Here is a 10,907-nt window from a genome sequence, read left to right as displayed (position 1 = left end):
ATACCAACAAATGTACAAATTGGTCAAAGAAAACAAAGCACTTTTGTAATACTTAAACTACAGACAATACTTTCCATGAAACGTGAGCTGTGCAGATGATACAACCATCGTCCCTCCAGTTTACATACGTTTTCAGCCCTGGATAAGAAGTTAAGAGTTCTCCCCTGGGTACATGACTTATAGAAGCCGACTGCTTGTCCTGTAACGCTTAAGTATGAAAGCCTACCTGAAGTGGGAACGACCCATTTTGAGGCTGAACTAATCTTTTTTTCGTTTGAGAATGTAGGCCAGTGGCTGTGGAGCATCAACATGTACTGAAAGATGTGATTACCATTGACTCTGTACCCTATAGAGACCACATGGCACATATCAGATCACATCAGGCTCTCGTTGCATTTGAAAGGATGATAATATATAGGGCCAGGCATGCACAATTTTTAGGATGATATAGATTTCCACATGATGTTTGACCTTGCTGCTGTGTTGTGTGTCATTGCAGGAGTCCTCCAGTTGCACCCATGCTGCATTAGTCCTGCAAGAAATGTTCTTAATTTCAGAAACAGTCCAGCAAATATGGATGACAGTTCATCTCTTCATCTTTTTATCAAAGGTTCAACCTTTTGTGAAAGGAAATTAAGGCCGTTTCCACATTTTTGTTCCATTTTGTTGTTTCATGGTCGATATTGCGTCCATCATCCACGTCCATTAACATTGTCCATTATCAATCCAGGAAGCGTCTGTTCTTATAACAAGACAGAAAACAACTGTGTGGAGGCCGGGTGGTGTACCACATTTTACTTTAATACGGGAGATCTGAGTTCACAACTTGATACAGTCCTGCAGTGAACATTAGCCTTTTGTAGCCACAATCTTTCCCTTACGTTAACAAACTGTAGTTGCCTAACCTTTGCCATAATTTATTGTATTTGCCATAACCAAATGTTTATCTAACTTTATCATACTATAGTTTCCATGCACAACTATTGTAGAATCTGAGAATTAAAACATTTTGTTGGTTTGTTGGTTTGTTGGTGAACATATTCTCATGTTTTGCTAATTTACATTTTAGTGTGGTGATAGGCCTTAGACAATGTTTGAAGAACAAAGTTATTTATGTAGTGCCCTTTGTGTAAAGTCATAGCCCTATTTTATATAAAAAGATGTTTATAAAATTGACATCTGTCTGGTTAAGCTATAGATCAGTCAAGTTTGTAGGGTCGAAAATGATTGACTGTGAAGAAAGTATCTCACTCAGGCATTCACTTGCACTGATTTTATAAGCAATGTTTCATTTGGTTAGATTCTATTAATTTGGTAACAGTTAGATGAAGGTTTGGTTATTATGTAGACATGGTCCCTACTTTTTTCATAAGAGTCCATTACCTACCTCTTATATGTATAACTTCAAGCTCAAATTGTAACATATATAGATTGTATTGAATATGAATTTAACATTCTTTAATTTAATTCTTTAATTGGTATAATGGTATTACAGTAGATTATGATTATGTTTCTGTTCTGTACTTTGGCAATCACAGTTTCAGACCAGAATGTTGCTTAAATTGGCAAAAACAAACATTTTTCTGTGCATGTGAAGTAAGTGTTGGCAGGTGGGATGAATTCCCTTGTTGCCCACACATGTACTCATGCATTCACACACACACACACACACACACACACAACACACACAAACACACACACACGCACACACACACACACACACACACACACACACACACTCACACTCAGAGTGAGTCACAGGGCAACACAGCCTACTGTATCAGTCTGTAGGTCGCCAGGGGCTGATGGGGCCACTCAACCATGAAAGAGGAATGGAGGCATAACAGACAAGCATACAGACACACACACACACACACACACACACACACACACACACACACACACACACACACACACACACACACACACACACACAATATCACATGCAAAAGCACAGCGAGACACATGCACACATTTCTTTTCTAATATGTGACATCCTGTTCTTCACTCTCTCTCTCTTGTGTGTGTTTTTGAGATTGTATTTTAATGTCTTTCAAAAGTTCAAACGCAAGATGTTTTGCAATAAAACAGATTTTTGTCAGTGGTTAGGCCAGTCAGGGTCAAAGATTGGCTCTCTAGCAGTATTCCATTTTAAATCTTATCCTGATTGAAATAAATTGAGTTTTATAATCCAACAGTTTTTTGATATTTCATAAATGCTGCTGCGTGGTTATACAGCTGGCTCGATTGAACTTGTATTTCACCAGATGAACCATCTATGGTTCATCTGGTGAAATACAAGTTCAATCCTAGATGGCCCTGGTCAAAAATGAGCTTCGGGCCCGTAGTGACATTAAACCTGAAGCATTCAACATCGCTGGGGGTCGGGGCTACCGGGCAGTTGCTTGATCAGCACAGGTCCCCTTTATATAGTTCTGAAGCCCCTTATATTTCAGAGAATTTTTTACATTTTCAACTGATGACATTTACCAACGTAAATTATTACTTTCATCTTATCCTTAACATATCTTATACAATATACTTATCATCATCATTATTACATCATCGTCACTTAAAAACATGTAAAAACACTTATTTATATAACAATCCCGCTTTCTAATCTTACATTTTGTCTTGTAACACATTCACATTTTCAGTGGATACATGTCGATACATAGGAATTCCTACATGTATAAACCAATAACCCCTCTGGCCCTTCCACAGTAAATTATTCTGTAAGTTCATTACATTCTGACAATCTTTTTTTTAAGAATAGATTGATCTTTTAAATTATGAATAAATGTTTAAACATGTTGATGATTAATTAGATACACAATGCTGATTAGTGCTGTAGCTTTCACTCAATCATGATGTTGGTGTGCTGCAACACACTGATATAACTCTATTATCAAAACCAGTCAGCAAAGACCATAACATTACAGAATAACTGACAATAATTGCTTCATGTTAGATTTCAACTCATTAACTATACATTACATTATTGGTCACTTTTATTATTGCATCGTCACTGATTAAGTAACAATTAGTAGTTCATGTTTCATTATCCATACATGTATTATAAGCAAACACTTTAAATGACATTGTTGGACTCATGTAGAGGGACATTTTCCAACAGTATGATAAGTGTTGATTATAGTGACTCAATACAGAAACAAACCTGAGTTAATTTCCTTCCTCATTTGCTCCCTACTCCTCAGTTATTATGAGGAAAACAATAAATGCACACTCACACTACAGATCCATGTTTGTGTGTTTTGTTCATTAATGAGTTACACGATGCTAATTGTTGCTGTATGTTTGATCTGTCATGCTGTCAGTTTGCATGCATGTGTCCTCAATTCTAGCCAGCACGCTCTCATGCCATGCTGTCTTTGTGCGCGCGCGCGTGTCTTCTTCTCCCTCTAGCCTACATCACTGTAACCCCCCCCTCCCCTCCTCTCCTCTCCCTCACACATACACACACCAGTCCCACCTCCCTATACCCAAACTACAGTGAAGCCCATTCAACCGATTCTCCGCAGTGCTGAAAGAGCAGAGTGAAGTAAAGAAGGAGAAGGAGGAGGAGTGAAAGAGGGGGAGAAAAGCTAGAAGAGGGGAGATACGGGGAAACACGAAAAAGAGAGAGTGAGTGCGGCGAGAGCAGGAAAGAAGGGAGGGAGAGAGATAAGGGGAAAACTGCAAATTTGGTGGCCAGGCTTCCCAGTGCGCACAGATCTCTCGTCGGCTGCACCGTCCGACCAGCTCTCCGCTCTGCAAGGTGAGTAAAGCTTCTGCCGTCTTATTTTTTAACTGCGCCTTACCAAACCCTCCATTCCTCCCATGTATCCCTCACCTCACTCCAACCTCCCCCTTCTCTCGCTTCTGTTTTAAAGCCCTCTCAAACACTCTTCAGGCTTGTTGAGGCGAGCTCCGCTTCTTTGGTTGCGCACGTCAGGACTTCTGTTTCGGCTGCAGGGATGAGAGATGATGCTCATGCATGTGACTGTGTGTTGACAGAAATCTTTAGCCTCCCTCGTCCTCCTTAAAAGAAGAAGCCAGGGACTAGAGATGAGCCTCAAGTCTTTCAGCTCACCTCGGTTTGAGGAGAACGCTAGGGGATGCGCGCTGTTTGTGTTGACAGCGGCTGATGAGTGTGTCTGCACGGCTGTTTCCCGGCCTGTTAACGGAGGAAAGCACTGTACAGTGATTAGTGTGGCGCATTTGGAAGGAGCGCGCCGCTGTAACACTGTACAGTCAATATAGAGTCTAAGGAAGAGAACAGTAAAGCCGCGCCGGAGGAGTGGAGAGGGAGGATGGGCGAAGGGGAGGGGAGGCAAAGTGTGTGTGGATGATGTGATTGTGTTACTACAGTACATGTGTGTGTCAGGGAGAGAAAGGAGGATGGGGAGGAAAGACTAGGAAGGAAGTGTGTGCGCGTGTGTGCGTTCGTGTATGTGCTTATGTTCTAAAAAGTCTTGGCTCCTGCCCTTCTTGGGGAACCCATCCTGTGATACTGTTCCAGCAGACTGCTGCAGCACTTCTTACTGGGTCCATCTCTCTCTCTCTCTCTCTCTCTCTCTCTCTCTCTCTCTCTCTCTCTCTCTCTCTCTCTCTCTCTCTCTCTCTCTCTTTACTTACTGTATAATGTGTAATGTGTGTGTGTGTGTGTGTGTGTGTGTGTGTGTGTGTGTGTGTGTGTGTGTGTGTGTGTGTGTGTGTGTGTGTGTTGTAGTGGAAAAAGGGATGATGAGCAGACAGGAGGCAGAGATAAAGCTCCTTGTTTCGCTTTTTAATTTCTAGCTTTTTCCAGTTTGCATTCTGGTAATTAAAGTGAGCCACTGTACACTAGGCTGTAAAAGACAAAGGGAATCCGCAGAGATTGTACAGTGTAGCGTATAATACAATTTCACACAGCTTTTAGAGTGTTAAAGTAGACCTTATAATGGCATGTTTGTAAAATGTGTGTTAATATATCTCACATATATACAGTATATATACAGTATATATATATATATATATATATATATATATATATATATAGTATATATATATATATATATATATATATATATATTAAAATCACAATGGAGAGGTTCAACCTCTATATGTGAAAGCTTTAGCATAAGCTCTCAAGCCATCAGACATTCAAGATGGAGATTATCAGTGTTGCCAGTAATAAGTATTTTACATACTGAATAGTTATGGTGTTGAGCTGTGGTTCTATGATGGCCAGAGATGGTCGTGAGCAAAATGTTGTGCATTTACCACATGAGCATGTAATATTGTGGCCTTCATTGGTGTGGACGTAAGCCTATTGAGAAATTCATGTTTCTTTGATATATCAGGGTTTTATGATAATGTGAGATTTTCCAGTCACAATTACCAATCGGATGGAAGTCCAAGAACGGTTTATCTGGCAACTCCCATATGACATAATGCAGCATAAATAGACACTTTTTTGGGGGGATCCTCTGCTGCACTATGATTTTTCTTTCACTTTCTAGCTGAGTGCATACACACTGTTCTATATCTCTCTCTGGACTTGCATAATTGATGTAATGAGAAAGGTATCCCTAAGTTTGAAGCGTGGCCTTCTAAGAGGACGACTGAGTGACCTTGGATAAAAAGTGCTTGCCGTCAATATTTGACCTTCCTCCATGTTTTATGTTTCCAGCAGCAGTAACATCAGTTTGTTTGGAATTGGTTGTAGAACAGGATAGTTAGCAGGAGCAGTAACAGCTCTTCCCACACTGTCTGACAGTGTAGTTTTAGACATGCTTTGCACTATAGGCCACTTGCAATTACACACAAAAACACTTGTTTACCTTTAATTATAGAACACGCCAAGGGTGTTCTTTGCACCAATCTTCCAACAATCCAAAAAGACAAAATAAATTTGACGAACACAGAGATCAGTTCTGTTTTTACTTAAGAAGAAAAACTCTGCTGTCCTCTTTATAATCCTCATTATCTCCTGCTCCACATTTAGGTATAAGGCCCAGTAAATGCACAATGACAACACAAGTAAAGTTTAGTTAATGCAGTAAACTATGAACTGAGGTAGAATTAGAGACAAGGTAGATTGACCTTCAATACCCGCGCTTACAAAGTATTAAATCCTCTTGAAAATAAGAGCGGGGATCTGGCATTGCAAGCTCAAATGCCCTGTACAGTGGGTCAGAAACAGAAGGTCAGGTATATTATACAACCGTTTAGTTCTCTGCAGTGATGTTGAAGGATCTGTACTCTGGTTGTATAAGACATGAAACATCATCATCATCAGTTGGTGTGCAGCTCTCTGAGGTGATGGGAAATGAATCACACACCTCAGTTTGTTAAACGACTGATTGATTGCGTGAGTCACTAACAATGGCAGGATCTGTTCTTTAGTTCCCACAAGGGTTACTCAGGGTACTGGAAAGTCCTTGAGGTACATTTGTCCAGCAGAGATATAACAAACCGTCTCTAATTTGATTTGGTTGTGACAAGTTATCAACTAACTCTTTATATATAGAGAATTTATAGAGATGTGTCCACATTTTAACCGCCAATTGGTTATGTTTTTATTCTCTATGCTCTATGCTCTAGATCAAACTAGTTGTGGCTCTGTCTTGTTGAAGCCTATTACAATCCAAACTTTCACTATAACCCTAACTTGCTACTAAAACATCTGTTAATTGTAGATTTCATATTTCTGTGCAATAATTACTGAGCAGTCAGGTATCGACGACAAGATTTACTATTAATAATGAGATTACTAGCTGAAGAAAGGCTCATAATTTGTGTTTAGATAATAGTATTAGGGAGATTTCAATGATGGGGATAGATGCTGTGTCCGCTATATCTTTGCATTGGTCTTTCTTCAAACACGTGATGTATTTCTTAATTTCTTCTGAAAAGAAAACTCATGTGGTTGTGTTAATAATGACTGTTGGTTGAAGCAATGATGGAAGAAGCTTGATATAGTTTTAATGTTGCATAACCCCTTCAACATGAGGTTTGGGTAGGTGATTGTTCATAGACAGTGTATGACTCAGACATTAGACGTTGCTGTTTGGATCCCATTTCCTAACTGTCAACATTGTTTTCTTATAACCATTAGTGCCTAACCTATACACAGGTATTTTTTGTTACCTAAACCAACAAAACCTTGAGCACACAAGGTTTTTGTGAAAGTAATTTATTTTGGTTATGGAAGGCACTGGAAATTTGACCTTTTTTGAAGGACTTACTGGCATTAGGGGTTCAGTACGCTTGGAACAAACCAGTTCATATCATCCAACTACATCTAAAGACAAAAGTCTTGTTCTGCAATAAATGGCCACATATCATCACAGCTTCCTCTTGGCCCCATAGCACCTTCTGACCCTTCCAAGAGCTGTGTGTTTTGCGTCCCCGTTGTCTCAAGATTGGGATAAGGGAACGCACTTTCTGATTTTAAAATATTTTCTTTTTGCCTTTTTTTTGGCTTTATTAGATAGTACAGATAGATGGACAGGAAAGGGGGAGACAGAGGGCAGCCGGTCGGATTCAAACCTGGCGCCCCAGGCACTAAACACATTTATATACAGTATATCCTCAAAGGTATTTACAGTGTTGCTCTCCATTGTACATACATACCCAAAAAACAATGAAAGTAGATGTGTGAGGAATGACGAAAGACAAATGATGAAATCCTGCATATTTCTCTCCTACGCACGTCGGGTCAATTGGCAGATTTGGAAAGTTACAACAATTGTTGGATGGAGCTCCCTCCCCCCCCAATATGTTGTATTATATGATATATGATATATTGTCAGTGTTTTTATCATGCACAATTAAGGTTGATTCTCCCTCTGGCCAAAGCTGAATGTGAACTCAAACTCAAATTATACAGCATTCAAACTGAGTGAAGGTGAATGAATGTGTGTGACTCTGGTGGTGTGTTTTTTTTTTACTAGGCTTTTGTGAATGCTGCTCTGCACAGGCATGTAGGATGTGTCACACTTCCCACTGCCTGCCAACCAGTCTTGGTGCATGAGTGTGACGTATAGTATGTGCATGTGGTACAAGGACTTCCCTTCGTTTTTGGGCCAAGGTCTTTCCCCTGTAAGATCCCTTTCCTTTTCTTCTCCCTTGTTCTGTTACTCTCCCACTGCATCTCTTCTTATCTCTCCCTCTATTCTATCTATCTCCCCTCAGTACATTAACAGACAGTCTCTTGCAGGCCTTCCCTCGTTTTCTCCATAGTGTGTGTGTGTGTGTGTGTGTGTGTGTGTGTGTGTGTGTGTGTGTGTGTGTGTGCGTGTGTGTGTGTTTTCTTACACGCCACATAAGCTAATTATCTTTATCAGTCCAGCAGTCGTTCTACAGACTACAGGACGAGGGTTTGTTTCCCAAAGCTTTCATCGTCTTAAGTACCGCTTTGAGAAATGAGAGTCTTCTTGCGGCTCGCACAGACGTGAACGTGGTTCAGCGTCGATCCGAGGAATGTTGCGTCTGGAGAATATTTTAAACCATCATTTGTTTTTGGCATTTTAGAAGCAAATCTTTTTTTCTAGCTTGTCCTTTTTCTCCTCTGTTTCTAGCCTTTCTTTCCTCATTCGTTCCTAACTCCATTCTTACTTTCCATAATCCCCTTGACTGTTTCTTCTGTCTCACAGCATTCACTGTTTCCCTTCCTTCCCTTTAACAAATTAATCCGAACTTCTTTCATCCCATCTGACTTTCTAACCCCACCCTATCGCTTCTTTTATATCCCTCTTTATTATTCCCTCTGTCCTTCCTTTCATCCTCCTCCTCCTACTTGATTCCTCTCCTCTTTTCATCTTGTCTTCGGTTCTTCCCATCTTTAAATATCCCTCTCTTTTCCTGCCAGTTGGCATAAGCCTCTCACTGCTGACAGAGGGACATATTGCCTTCCCAACAGAAAACAACCCCCCACTCCCCCCATTGCTAGCAAGCTAACCTGGGAGCGCCATCTGTGGAGTCACACCCGGCACCATGGAACATGTAGTGTTATGGTGCTCAGCAGTTGCTCTGCCCTGCTTTATATTGACCCGTCGTTGCTGCATCGAGTCTTTCATCTCTGTTTCATCTGATTATTTTTTATACGCCACTTCTTCATTTGAGAGCCAATATTTCAATCCTCTCAGGGTGCCTGCTAGAGCTAGAAGTTTCCTAGAAGTCATAAGAGATGTATTTAAATAGTGATTTATATTGCTGGTTTTTGATGTAGGAAAACAGTAGTACTTAGAAACACTGAGGTCTTTTAGTCCAAATGCATTGAGATCAACTCCTAAATGTTCAGTTATACTTTTGTGAATATCACAAAGTTATGATCTAAATGTTGTAATGTTTTAAAGCTTTCTCTGCATTGCCAGCAATGTCATTCTGGTGTCAAATACTAAATTATTTTTAATTTATTTAGCTTTTTAATCAAGCTTACATCATGATGTAGCTTAGTTAATCAAGTCAATAACATCTAGCTTTAAAAAAAAGAAGAAGAAGAAGCCACGTGTGTATTGTAGAGCTAATTTTACCATCTTTTTTAGCAGACTTTATCACTGAAATGAAAGTTAAAGCCAGTGGTTCCACAGAACTTTAAAGTGTTCTATCTGAGCCCCACCGACCTCAAACCAGGGAGAAAATCTCTTCTGGTTTCAGCTGAAAATTGTGTTGAAGGACCACATCACTCATAGTGAGAATGCTGATTGCGAAAGCAAGTTTGGGGAGTCTTTAAAGTTAAAACGTTTTTCTTGGACAGGCTGAGAAGTAAAAGTTATACAGTGATATTTTGTCTTATAATGACTCATTCACCACTTTTGTATGTCTCCAAATGTTATATATCCTATATTAATCCCTGTTTATTGCTCAATTTGTATCTGATAACCAATTTAGCTCCTTGTTTTTGTGTCCCTGAAAGGGCTTGAGTGGGACGCATGACTCGCAACACATTAATCACTAATAAAGAGGCTTGTAGATAAAAACCATCTCTCACACTGTACTGCACAATGGGTTCTTTATTAAATAAATGGCCTTATTCCGGAAATTAATTCATATGTACAAAGCTCCTAATTAAGGGAACTTATTAGCACTCCTACACTGACAACCCCGCTTTAATGCCTTAATTAGCAACGCACACTCATTCATTAAGTTGGACTTCATTGAGGATGCTTCTAATCCTCCAATAACATTAAACAGAATTAATAATGAATCCGAATAAAATGTAAAATGTGGTGAGGAATATTATGTTGAGCCTGTTGCTTTGTAATGAAGAAGCAAGCCATAGAAAACAATATTCAGATGTTGTTTTACAACACAATGACAGGCAGCAGCAAGAATGAAGATAGATCAAATGAAACCAGTAACAGTGAGAGAAATAAGCAGTGTATTCTCCAGTGCATGCAGCACTGCAGCGGACCTGACCTCTGACCTCCCCTTCCCTCCTGAAGGCCTACATGTGTGAAATAACAGATGTGTATTTCTAAAGACATGTGGTTTGGATTAAAACGTGTGTAGTGGACGGGGAACCAATGTATACTATTTCTAACATCGACAGTTGGCAGGAGACGGGATTCTAACAGCAGTGTCCGTATTAAAGTCAGCAGCTTTGTTGACCGAACTCTCCACCTCAACATCCGCCCGAAGAGGTTTTGTGGTGCTGTATCAACATCATGCTACCTCCTGCACGTATTCTCAGAGTCAACAGTCAGTATTCACACAAATACAATAGGTCCTTGTCAGGTGAAAGTAAATAGTTATGTATGAACAAACAAGGAGAGTTTCAACATCTCACAGAAACTGGGTCAAGGAAAGCATTTTAAAAAGAGGATATATTCCATTTTCAAGATCTAAAATAGTGATCACCACTTGGCCTTTCCAGTTTTAAATAAAAACACAAAAAAAAGCCTGAAGAAAAGGGCAGA

At 39.8% G+C, this 10,907-nt stretch overlaps 1 protein-coding gene across 1 annotated transcript in view; it reads left to right on the top strand.

Moving 5' to 3' along the window:
* Positions 1-3,616: 3,616 nt before the first annotated feature.
* The window catches only part of LOC115015805 (voltage-dependent calcium channel gamma-7 subunit-like), a 34,817-nt gene continuing 27,526 nt past the window's right edge, over positions 3,617-10,907 (top strand). The window contains exon 1 of the mRNA XM_029443373.1: positions 3,617-3,778. The gene's annotated coding sequence lies outside the window, so the exon portion shown is untranslated. The remainder of the gene's footprint in view (positions 3,779-10,907) is intronic.

Source organism: Cottoperca gobio, chromosome 11 (assembly GCF_900634415.1).
Source record: "Cottoperca gobio chromosome 11, fCotGob3.1, whole genome shotgun sequence".
Classification (NCBI taxonomy): domain Eukaryota; kingdom Metazoa; phylum Chordata; class Actinopteri; order Perciformes; family Bovichtidae; genus Cottoperca; species Cottoperca gobio.
The sequence above is the reverse complement of the archived record's forward strand: the minus strand, read 5'-3'. Positions and strand labels throughout refer to the sequence as shown.